At 43.8% G+C, this 12876-nt stretch overlaps 1 pseudogene; it reads right to left on the bottom strand.

Moving 5' to 3' along the window:
• Positions 1-805: 805 nt before the first annotated feature.
• On the bottom strand, positions 806-11550 carry LOC123084339 (uncharacterized; annotated as a pseudogene).
• Positions 11551-12876: the final 1326 nt, after the last annotated feature.

Below are 12876 nucleotides of genomic sequence, written 5' to 3'. Positions count from 1 at the left end.
ACTTCTGAAAAAGAATAAGGACCTTTGATGCGCTTTTTACACAAAAATGTCAAAGGAATTTTTTTTTGACATATTGGTGCTTTGCATTTCGAAAGAGTCATAGATCCATGGAACTGATGCAAGCTACCTCTTTGATCCGATTCACCAGAACAAGGAAAGACGTAGGATTGTAATGACATGTCATCATCTTGGATCCAATCTGATTTAGAATTTTTGTATGGATCGCAGTCATGATAATCAAACAACCCACACATGTATCATTGCAAGAATTATAAAAATCCTCATAATGCCAGAAAAATAGGCTTGGCTCTAAGAATAATAAAAAAATCCTCATTTTATATTCCATTGAATCAAATAGAATACGGCAACATACAACTTTTTTATTCTTGGCTGTAGACGATGCTGGCCAAATTGATAATGGTGCATCAATTTTTTTTTATTTTTTTTTGCGAAATTTGGAAGTTCCATGTATCAAATCTTTCCCTTCATCCCATGGTCGTCAAATGGATCAAACAGGCAGTTTCAACCGTTTAAACCCAAACTCACTTCCTCTACATGTCATCAAACAAACCTAAATAGGACCATCTTTACAAAAGACAAGACAATTTATTTTCGGATAAACTTACACAAGCAGCAAACTTAAGAATCGCTTTGCACAAGAAGAGAAAGACAAAAGGCTTTGCGATGAGCGGCAAAATGGAGGATGCAAGGCTACATACACCCTTTTCTCTGGGAAAGAATGAAGCATGCAACTAAGACTGGCGACATGTCATTCATCGCCAGGAACACACCGGTGCGGTTTGTCCTAGTAGGGCTCCAGGGATTCAACGACTCTCCTCGCTTGTATTTGCAGGGCCATCTGCCTCTGATCCGCGTGGAGGGTGGATCCAAACCGGCTCGCTGCCCATATGAGCGACGCGCACTGCTCCCCGAGTAGGTTTCTCATCTGTTCATGTATGGGAGCGTTTTCCTTCACATAAACATGTCCAATGAGCAACAGTAAAAATTCCCCGCATTTCAACCTGCATTAAAGTGTTAAACGAACAATAAAATTCAGTTAGTCGAACAACAACTAAACAAACTGGAGAAACGAATATGCAGTTGATACTGTTTCTAGTAGAGAGGAGCTGGAGAGGCCAGAGCTTTGTAATGGAAATTCAAAACTAGGAAGGCATAATATTCAGCTGCTTATCTCAACCGTTCATCGTGTACACGTACGCCTAGCCACACAAAACAATATAACAATAATGAACACGTCGAGGGTCAACAACTGATGCATTTCAAAGATAGCGTTGTAGTGGACATTTCTGTAACTAAGGCATGTTGTTGCAGGAGCCTCGTCTTGCCTCCCACCGGAGCTCTCACTCTCTCTCTCTCGCGAAGGTAGGAGAAAGAGGAAGGAAGGGCGAGGAGTACACAGCAGGAAATGCCCGGCGCACGAACGCCGCCGGCCGCACGAACGGCCACTTGTTTCCTTTTTCCCTGAGCACCAACTCAAGTATAAACACACACCCACGGTGGCAGCTTTGTAGTCCTACAGCAAACACAACGCCCACGTTTCTCCTGCGCACACACGCACGAACGCCCAGCTGGTTTCTGCTGCTAGCGAGCGATCCGCCCGGGCCCGGCCATGCGCACGGCGCGCACTACGCGAAGGACGCGGCCAGCTCAACTCTGCCAACGGCCTGACTACAACCACTACATGCACGCACACGCTACTGCCACAAGGGCACACACTACACTCGGTCGCGTACGCACGCACCCGAGCCCTGTCACGGGCCGAACCCGACACAACCACAGCCCGCACGCACACGCACGTCGCGTCCCGGGCTTGCCGTGGCTTATTGCCTGACAAGGCAGACTGGGACACGTAGACATCTTGCTTGTTTATAATTCTTCAATTTACGGATGAGATGTAGGCAGATCAATCAGATAAATGAAGTACCTTTTAGCTATAATTTACATGGGACTGGGACAATAACTTAGGTTCAAATTGTTGAGCATGCATTCTTAAAAAGGGCTCCTTTCCCTATCTCTCGTCTCTCTCTTGTCATCACCATGCTTCTGAGCGAAAGCTTGTTTCTGAGCGGAGAAGAAAGGCTCACTGCCATCGCCTTCAGAGGATGCGGTACTAGCTCCTCATCCTCCGCAACTACTGCAGGAGTTGTTTGTCATCGGGGAGGTGCAGATGCTGCCAATTCAGGAGGGTGAAAGTGCATTTATCTCTAAATGGCTTTTTGGTGTGATGAGAATATGGTTAGTGGAACTAGTGACGGTTGCTAAGTTTTCCCTCAGATCATTGGTTCCTTGGATATTTATTAGGGAGATGGTTGACTCCCCACTTAAAGATCAATTGCGTGGTATTCCTGCGTCTCCAAGGTCTTATTCGGTTTTATGTGAGTAGTAGGACAACCACACTATCAAAAGAGGTCAAGGTGGTAGAATGACGGTGTGGGAACATCCAAAACATATACACTTGCCTTCGTACACTTACCACCAAAAGGAAGCCCCCTATTCAACATGTTCTTCCCCTCATTTTTTTGAGTTGTTGATTGGTGCCCATAGAAAATTCCCAGAGCTTCTGGACACCACATGCGCACAGGTGTCAGGACCCTGTGTGCACGGGGTAGTGTTTTCTCATTTGGACACACGATCATGATCATGTCGCGTGGCATTCCACACAAAGGCAATTGATGACATATATATAGCACCCCGACTTCTTCTGATGGGGAAAATAATACATGCCACTTGTTCGATACATATTAGCACAACATATAAAATCCCTATCTAACTCCTAATATTTAGTTGGCAAGAATGGTACAAAACCAAGGCCTCAGAGCCGTACTGTGTAAAGAATATGCTACGTCGACAACATATACAGTATGTAAAATCTCAGTTCTTAGATTGGAGTGGGGTATATGGATAACTCGCCGATGATTCAAAATGGTATCCTCGGTTTTAGGGCAATGGGTAGAAATGCTCTCATGGATGATCATTCTAGATCAAAGGAAACTTCTATGCAAGAAATTGTATACCAACAACCAACTCAAGATTAGTGACCTAGCAACAGGCGGACCAACACGATCGGGCTAGAAGTTTCTTCATACATTTGTAGGTGTCGTTTGTTGTCCTACAAAGCGACCAAAGGATGAATAACACGCAATGAAACTCATAAGCCCGTCTCCAGAAGACAATGCTCACCACACTCCACACGTATCCAGGGGTGAACAGATATAAATAGTTGGTTGATGCTATGAGAATCTGGTAGCAGATTTTTTTGATAAAATAAATAACAAAGAAAAGTCACCTAAGACATGCTAAGTCAGTATGTAACAATACATAAAAAGGGTAATATGTAACAAGCCCACATCTTTCCGTACCAAATTATTGTATTAAGTTGAGTAAAAAATGCCATGAAAAAATATTTTGAATCTCTAAGATCAAATCACAGACTATGGAAATTACCTGTTTTAAGAAAACTACGCTTAAATAAGGCATAAAGTATTATGTATTCAAGACTATTAGGAAAATTTATGCAACTCGACTGTTCAAATAGAATATTTGGATTTATTTATAATTAAATGAGAGTCAACATTAAATAAATAAAGCGCTAGAAGGAGGGCTCAAACCATGTAGTTAATTTTTCTCTAGTGTTGACAAAAGACTTATCAGAAGGCTTCAAGTGAATACAGATTGCATGGAAGTCTACATATTATAGCATTGAACATGCGACTTCTCTTAGTGGTTAGATCTGCTCGTGCTTATAACACTTAAGACGATAATACTGAATTCAGTGTTTTGCTTGATCTGATGACCAGTCCTAATCAATATATGTGTACTCTGAACAGTGAGAATTTGTTCATCGGCACCACCTCGTTTAGCAAGCATGTATGACGAATTAGAAGGGATATTTTCCACATAGTTGATAAAGAATCTTAAGCCTAAGATTATTTAAGTAAATCCTATTTGGCACAAGCAGATCCTCTTAGGGGCTATACGTGGCAATGACCCGATCTTCCAAAAATGTAGAAAATAATTAGCAATGTATGTGGCCCATTAGATCTATTCCATCATGATATTTTTGTTTGGCCCATGTTTTTATTACTACATTGTGGGCCGGAGCTTGGCATTCTGGGCAGTGCTAATGGTCGACACATGCAAACCTGTCTTTCTAAAATAAAAGTAACAAGCACTCTCCAATCCTGCCAGGCTGCCATGTAAAGAATTCCTCAAATCCTCTCAAGAAAAATCCCATATGGCTCTCAAATTCTTGACTCTAAAAAAATCTCCGGTTATTAACCCTCCTAAGAAGTCTCTTTAGGTCTTCCGTTCCATCCATTTTTTAAGATATGAATATTACTATAGGGTACATCTCTAATTATTCTGTGCTATTTTTTTGCTTTAATATGGTGGCTCGTCATTGTAAACGTTGACCCCTCCTATGTTTTGTGTCACGCTCCGCCTCTGCTTCTTGGACAAGTATATGAGATAATGGCATGATGTGCCTAGAAGCAACTTATATGTAACAATCATGTATTTCGGATGCAAATACAACATGATTGTGTGCCTCGTGTGCCTATGGCGCGACGAAACATACAGTTGGTACAGTGCAACTGTGCGACTGAAACCGTCGTGTTAGAGCCCTTCGATACGACGATCACGCGTGTGCGACACCGCATAACCGTGAGTTGTGAAGCGTCGCGCGTACAAGTGCGAAAACCCTTGCTACAAAACCCCTCACTCATTTTTCGTCCATAGGCAAAGAAATGCCTCCCACGCCACCCTGCGCAACCTCCTCCCCATTTTTTCTTCATTTCAGAAAAGACCCCCCCCCCCCCCTCAATCAGGAAATCAGCCTCCACCCTTCCCCAGTCTCTACCAACATTGCAGGTTAGGCCTAGGTTATTTCCGTCCTGCCCCTACCCAATCCCTACCCAACTAATTATAACAAAAACTACATGACCAACTAGGAATTTCCATGGGAGAACATGAATTTTTTCCATTCATAGTGTAATTCACCATGATATGAAGAGAAAAACCACACGAGTTTACAAAAAAGTTGCCACGCATCCTCATTTGAAGCTGTCATGAAGATGTGTTGAAGATTCCTGCCTCTCCCGCCCCTACCCTTCCAACATCCCCTTACTTCATCAAGCAAAACACATAAAGTGCACGTTTTGAGGGGAGACAAATTTGACGTGTTTTTTAGTGATGTTGACATGAAAGTGTATAGAGGTTGTCATGTTAACGATATCTCCAAGGGCATAGCCATTTTGCCCCAATGTGTCTGCTCAAAAAATCTAGACATGTTCAGACACAAAAAAAATCACCCAATGGGCTCCTCCAAACCTAGCACATATGTTTGGATTTTCGGGACTCCCCTAAATCCATCCCATATGTGGGGGCGAAAAGTGTATGCCGACAGTTCGTTACGTCGGCCCAACAACATTTCCCCACCCCTTTTATACCCACTCCACTCTTCCTCCCACCCCTAAAAAAACTCCACTCTCCCCTCTCCCCGCCACTAAATCCCTAGCCGATCACCGCCCGCCAAATTCTAGTTATAACTAACTTGGCACTTTTAAAAACGAATTAGAACCTCTGATTTGCTTTTTACTCAAAAATGTTTTAGGAAAGAGATGCAAATTGGTGCTTTGCATTTCAAAGGAGTTACCTCTTTGATCTGATTCACCATAACAAGAAATAAAATAAAATTGTAATGACATGTCATCATCTTGGATCCAATCTGATTTAGAATTTTTGTATGGATTCCAGTCATGATATGATGATAATCAAACCGACGCATGCATCATTCTAAGAATTATAAAAATCCTCATAATGCCAGAATAAAATAGACTTAGGAAAACTTCATGGCTGGTTTTGGCTGTAGACGAGGCTGAATTGATAATGGCACAACAAACTTTTTGCAAAATTTGAAAGCTTCCTGTATCAAATCTTTGCCTTCATCCCGTGGTCTTCGAATGGAACCAGACAGGCAGCTTCAACCTTTTTAACCCAAACTCGTGTCCTCTATATAGTACATGGTCTTCAGACAAAACTAAATAGGACCATCTTCACAAACAAAGATGAAACGACTTATTTCCAGACAAACTTACACAAGCAGCAAACTTAAGAATCGCTTTGCACAAAAAGAGAAAGACAAAAGGCTTTGTGATGAGCGGCAAAATGGAGGATGCAAGGCTACATACACCCTTTTCTCCGGGAAAGAATGAAGCATGCAACTGAGACCGGCAACATGTCATTCACTGCCAGGAACACACTGGCGCGGTTGTCCTAGTAGGGCTCCAGGGATTCAACGACTCCTCGCCTGTATTTGCAGGGCCATCTGCCTCTGCTCCGCGTCGAGGGTGGATCCAAACCGGCTCGCTGCCCATATGAGTGACGCGCACTGCTCCCCAAGTAGATTCCTCATCTGTTCATGTATGGGACTATGGGAGTGTTTTCCGTCACATAAACATGGCCGATGAGCAACAGTAGGAATTCCCCGCATTTCAACCTGCATTGAAGTGCCAAATGAAAAAAAAAGCCAATCAGGCAACAACTAAAAACAATGGAGAAACAAATATGCAGTTGATACTGTTTATAGTAGGGAGGAGCTGGAGTGGACAGAGCTTTGTAATGGAAATTCAAAACTAGGAAGGCATAATATTAAGCTGCCCAAAAGTATAACAATAATGAACTGGATCAACTCAACCTTTCATTGTGTACACGCTTAGCCACCCAAAAATGTAACAATAGTGAACACGTAGAGGTCAACAACTGATACTTTTCAACGATAGCTTTGTAGTGGACATTTCTGTATCTAAAGCCAGACTTGGACACGTAGACATCTTGCTTGTTCATAATTCTTCAATTTACGGATGAGATGTAGGCAGATCAATTAATCAGATGAATCAAGTATGTTTTGGCTATAATTTACATGGGACTGGGACAATAACTTAGGTTCTAATTGTTGGGCATGCATTCAGAGTTAATATAAGAACACTTCAGGATTTATACTTGCCTTATGTGTTCTTCAACTTGAACATCCTTCAAAAGCTCAGCAACCTTTTCAAGTCCACTGTATTCCTCAAAGTCCTGTAGAAGGAAGCAGTTATATAAGGTACAGACTAGCTGAAGAACAAAAATAACCGCAGTGACCAGAAATAATCAAGCCCAACAATTTATTTAACGCGCTCACACCGACTATTAATCATGTTCTGGAATGAAAATTAGTACTCAGACATACTGGGCCAAACAGAGCATATCTTGAAAGACAAACCATCAAAGATTTAGGCATTTCAACCATGCCAGAGCTATCTGCTAGCTTATATTTGGAACTTCTTTCTTCTACACAAAATTTAAGACAACCGTAAGAGATTCAGGAAAGAGGTAAAGCGTACAATCTGATTCGAAGGTGAATCCAACATCAACGATATGAGAGCATCTAAGCACACCCCTTGCGCAGTTGGACCTCGGCTGGCTAATATATTCAGCAGTACCTACACCAACTGAAGTTATTAATTGCATTAAGAAGACCCGAGAACAATAGTGCTAAAAAAACAGATGAGCGGCGGATACCTGCACAGCCTTGTACTTGTGGGCTAGAGCAGTGCATCTGCTATACAAAAGGCAACAACCTTCCAAAACTCGAAGAGCTAGAGCAATTTCGGAATCTGTTGAGGGGCTCGTAATCTTCGTTGGTTCGACTCCAAATATATGATCCAGTGTCACACGGTATCCTTTGGTTGATGCAATGAATTCTGAAAGAGAACTGGAATAACTGTCACAGAACACAAGCGTGTCAGCATCGCTCCTTACTCAGGCGCACACATTGTTGGAAATATGCCCTAGAGGCAATAATAAAATGATTATTACTATTATATCTCCTTGTTCATGATAATTGTCTATTATTCATGCTATAATTGTGTTATCCGGAAATCGTAATACATGTGTGAATACATAGACCACAACATGTCCCTAGTGAGCCTCTAGTTGACTAGCTCGTTGATCAACAGATAGTCATGGTTTCCTGACTATGGACATTGGATGTCATTGATAACGGAATCACATCATTAGGAGAATGATGTGATGGACAAGACCCAATCCTAAGCATAGCACAAGATCGTGTAGTTCGTTTGCTAGAGCTTTTCTAATGTCTAGTATCATTTCCTTAGACCATAAGATCGTGTAACTCCCAGATACCGTAGGAGTGCTTTGGGTGTACCAAACGTCACCACATAACTGGGTGGCTATAAAGGTATACTACAGGTATCTCCGAAAGTGTCTGTTGGGTTGACACAGATCGAGACTGGGATTTGTCACTCCGTATGACAGAGAGGTATCTCTGGGCCCACTCGGTAATGCATCATCATAATGATCTCAATGTGACCAAGTGGTTGGTCATGGGATCATGCATTACATGACGAGTAAAGTGACTTGCCGGTAACGAGATTGAACGAGGTATTGGGATACCGACGAGCGAATCTCGGGCAAGCACTACAAGAAATATGTCAACTTGTGACCACCACTATTGGTCACTGAAAGGTCATGGTTTTTCATTTGCGACCTTTTTGTGACCAAAAAGAGAAGGTCAAAAGCTGGCAGTCGTAAACTGACTATAGCGGCCTTTCTTCTGGAATGGTCGAAGACGTTTATGACCAAAATATGTCCACTGCAGCGTTTTGGTCACTAGCAACCTCCCTAGGCCACGTAGGCATCCAGCGTGGCAAGCTGATGTGGCACAAGATTCAGCCCGGTCCAATTCGGTTTTCTACATGGGCCTAGCCTAACAATTCGGCCTTTATAATATTTATTTTTCCTATTAATTTTTGCTAGCTACATGGGCCTGGCCCAACAATTTAGCCTTCTTATTTCATTCCATTTCGCAGTCCATTTCATTAAGCCTTTTTACAGGTTTTTCATAAATGCAGAATATTTCAGTCCACTATTGTTTGGGCCATAGCCTTTTTAGAGCCCAAATACTATTCGATCCAGTAGAACATTCATCTTTTTCATTCACATATTTCATTTTACACATTTCAAATGCAAACAATCAATAATTCTCTCAATGGTGCACATCAATGATCCAGTAGATAAATGTGTGCACGATACATGTGTGCACATACATGTGTGCACGATCCACAAACTATACATGTGTGCACGATCAAATCCACAAACTCACAACAGCACATACATGTGTGCACGATCCAACAACTGTACATATACAATAAAAAACAAATACACAGGCACCATCAACTAAAACTATGGCACATCTCGAGTCTTCTTCTGATCTTCTGTTAGAGCAGCAGCAACCTCGACGACATTGGATCTTGATCTACATAAATTATTAGTGAGATACAGTGGGAATTAAATCATTGCCAATAAAATATATCCATTCAAGAGAATAAAAATTATACATAAATGCCCAAATGCCTCAGTTCAGCAAGCACTAAGCATGGCATAGCAAAACTTCCAAAACTTGACTGCAGCACGTTAACATATGAAGCATAATGATAAAACAGAACAATGGATTTACCGTGTCTATATTTTGGTGACTCATGTGTACATATTCTGATAACCATTACCATCTAGCCAAGAACAACATGGACATGATACCAGTTACCTACCAAGACATAGAAAGTCATTCACTACAAACAATAAACAGAAAATACAGCAGAGAGAGTGTCTCTCTCACCAGATGTGGTGGTGGCTGCTGGAATTACAGAGTTCAATACAGACAAGGCAGCTTAATAGAAGATAAGATAAAAAAATAAGCCACATATTTTCTGCTAGCAAACAATAGGTTGAAACCATGTCATGGCTGCGAATACAGGACAGGAACTAAGTTATAATGACACTGGTCCCTTTAATGTTTTACTTTATCTGTCCATCAAGACTGAAAGTTCAAGAGAACTACTTGGATGTTATAACAGTTTCAACGCGTTTAAATAATAGTGTAACAAAAGCCAGCCATGCCTCGACGATCGTGGTATCAAAGACCACATAGGCAAGAAAGGGGAGGGACCAAAGAACTCACCTAAACCACTCATGCCGCATCCAGCACCGCTGGCACCACCTATTCCTGCTCAAATAGAGTAGTATGTCATGGGACAGTGACTTATCAATAATAGCATTTCAGGAAAATAGGAGGTTTACATATGTAATGGGAAAGCGACCTATCAATCACATAACACAGTCCAAGAGAAACATCTCTATTTGGCCCTAAACTAAACCCTATGGAGTGAGTACTCCATGGAGTGTCACCAGCAGCAAGATAGCACTACTCTTCTAGTACTCCAGCAAGAAGAATAAAGTATATGATACATAGGCAAGGCAGACTTGGTGCTAATAGAATACAGGGGCAGGGAGTAGCACCGTAATTAACAAAGAAATGAACAACATATAAAATACTCCTACTAGTGTAGTAGTTAAGATGATGAGACAAAGGACAGCAGCATGCAGAGTTCCTGATGCACTAGTGTGGCCCAACTCGGCTGCACCACACCGAGGCACTGTTGTTCCATCGAGCTTGACCATGTGCAGGGCTTCATCGTCGTCGTGGAGGTCCCGGTGGTCGTCCTGGTCCATGGAGTGTGAGACTTATTATTTCATTTCAGAGAAAGCGTTAAACACAAATGGCATGTATATGGATCACTGTGGAGAAGCAAACTTCGCTAATAAATATCTCAAGAACCTGGCTAGTTCATATATCTCATGAATCGAGAACTATGATATGGGTTCCAGGTTTCAGTAAAATAAGGTAATATTGACTAGAAAATATTTGAGAATGAAACTACGAGTGGCGGTGTTCCAGGTTTTGTTTCTGTATAAACGCAAGCAAGGAAAGGACTGCACGCACGGTTGACCAAAACTGCTCATCAGTGTCGGTGCGAAACGCTCAACAAGTAGAGCGCAATCGACGACAAACACGTGACTGCAAACGTCTGCCCGTCAACATGATCAGAGTGCAATTCAAACACATAGCAGGTAACATAAGATGCACTTTGGTTTTACCCAACAGTTTCAGGCAGCATATTTAGCACATCAGGAATACACCACATGAACTGCATGCTCAGGTACTGACATAACAGAATCACGACGGCGAATCCGTAACAAGTTAATGCATGGATACATTTTAGCACAACCAGAATACATCTCATGAACACGAAATCCAATAAGCTATTAGACAAGAGAAGCTTTAATTCAGTATATGCAATGCCCACCAAAATCCCAACAGAAGCACTAACGAAATCCAATAGAACATGAATAAACTATAAACTAAACTAATCTAGGTATACTGGTCCAACAATCCCACCAGCATAATTCCCACAAAATCCAACGGTGCTAACCAGCAACACTGCTAAGCCTGCTAAATTCCGTACTAGTGTAGTCCAAAAGTATAGCACGCACGAAACAACAGGGCATTAACAATTCGATCTAAACCAAAGCACACAACAGAGAGCTCGAGAAGCGAATCTCACGGTGCTGCCAGAAGTTGCCGGTGATGAGCTCCGGGTTGCCGATGCTGTCGCCAAGGATGGCGCGCATCTCCTCATTGTGCCAGCAGGCGTTCTCCAGGACCCTAAACCACCACAGCAACAACCAGTGAGCTAGCTAGTTAACTGAGTAGAGGGTTCATACATTCATTTCAACACACACACAGTGCATAAATACACAGTACATACATACAGTAGCAAAGCAGAGGGATTCAGGAAGGAGACGACGGGGGTAGAAGGCCGACGGACCTGGCCCAGTCAGGGTAGGTGTGCTCGCGGTCGTACTCGCGGCGACGGTCCTACTCCCGCACCCTGGCCAGCCGCCGGTCCCTGGCCGACGTGCCGGACGCCGCCGAGGCCGAACCGTCGCCCCTCCCGCCGGCGCCATCAGTCGGATCTGGATGGGGATGGCCGTGTGGCCGTGGTGTAGCGAGCAGAGGTGGCGGCGGCGATGGGGAAAAGGGAGCGGCAGCGGCAGCGGAGAAGGGGGATCCAACGGGTTGCGGCGTAGGTTGAGGTATGGGTGTAGGGTTAGGGAAGGGAGGTGGCTTGGGGTGGCGATGCGGTGGGGAAGGGATCCTGCAAACCCTAGGTCACATGCCGTCGTGGTCCGGCCAGCTCGACGGAGCGGCGCGCATCGAAGCACGCGCGCGCCGGCGAGCCAGCCGGCCGCGACGCCGAGGCTGCAGGGCGCTGGATCTGCTACGGGAGGTGGAGGGAGGGAGCGGAAGATGGGGAACGATGGGCGGCGCACGGATCTGGCGTTGTCAGGCTCGGATGAATGGACGGCGCGAGGGAGGGAGGGACGGTGGTGGTGGCGGCGCGAGGGAAGAAGAGGTGGCGGCGGCGATCTGGAAGGGGAGGAGGAGATCTCTCTCTCTCTCTTCCGCATCGGGCACAACGGGTGGGTGGGTGTGGGACTGTGGGTGGGTGGGTGGGTGGATGGATGGACGGATGGATGTGGGATGAAAAGATGGATGGATGGATCTGTGCCATGTCATCGATCCATGGCACACATGTTTCCACCAATGATGATTAAGCTTATGCAATTGTTTTTTTTTTCTCTTACATATTTTCTCACCCATGTAAATAACCTATCCAATATTTGCTGCAAAAGGGCACCACTTCATTTTCAAAAATATTATACAATATTGACTAACTCGGGGAGGCTTCGTTGCAACTCCGGCGACCCTCGACGATATTACATCACAACACTCGCGTCCTGACAATGCTTCATTGCAACTCCGTCGGTCCCGACAATGTTGGATCACAGCACCCGCGGTCCGCGGCGATGCTATGTTGCATCACCGGTGACTATTTGCAGCACCACCTTCTGTTGCAACCCCCGGAAACCTTGCGACACCATCCTCGTGTGCAT

The sequence above is a fragment of the Triticum aestivum genome, chromosome 4A, assembly GCF_018294505.1.
Source record: "Triticum aestivum cultivar Chinese Spring chromosome 4A, IWGSC CS RefSeq v2.1, whole genome shotgun sequence".
NCBI classification, from domain to species: Eukaryota; Viridiplantae; Streptophyta; class Magnoliopsida; order Poales; family Poaceae; genus Triticum; species Triticum aestivum.
This window is presented reverse-complemented; position numbering and strand designations above follow the sequence as displayed.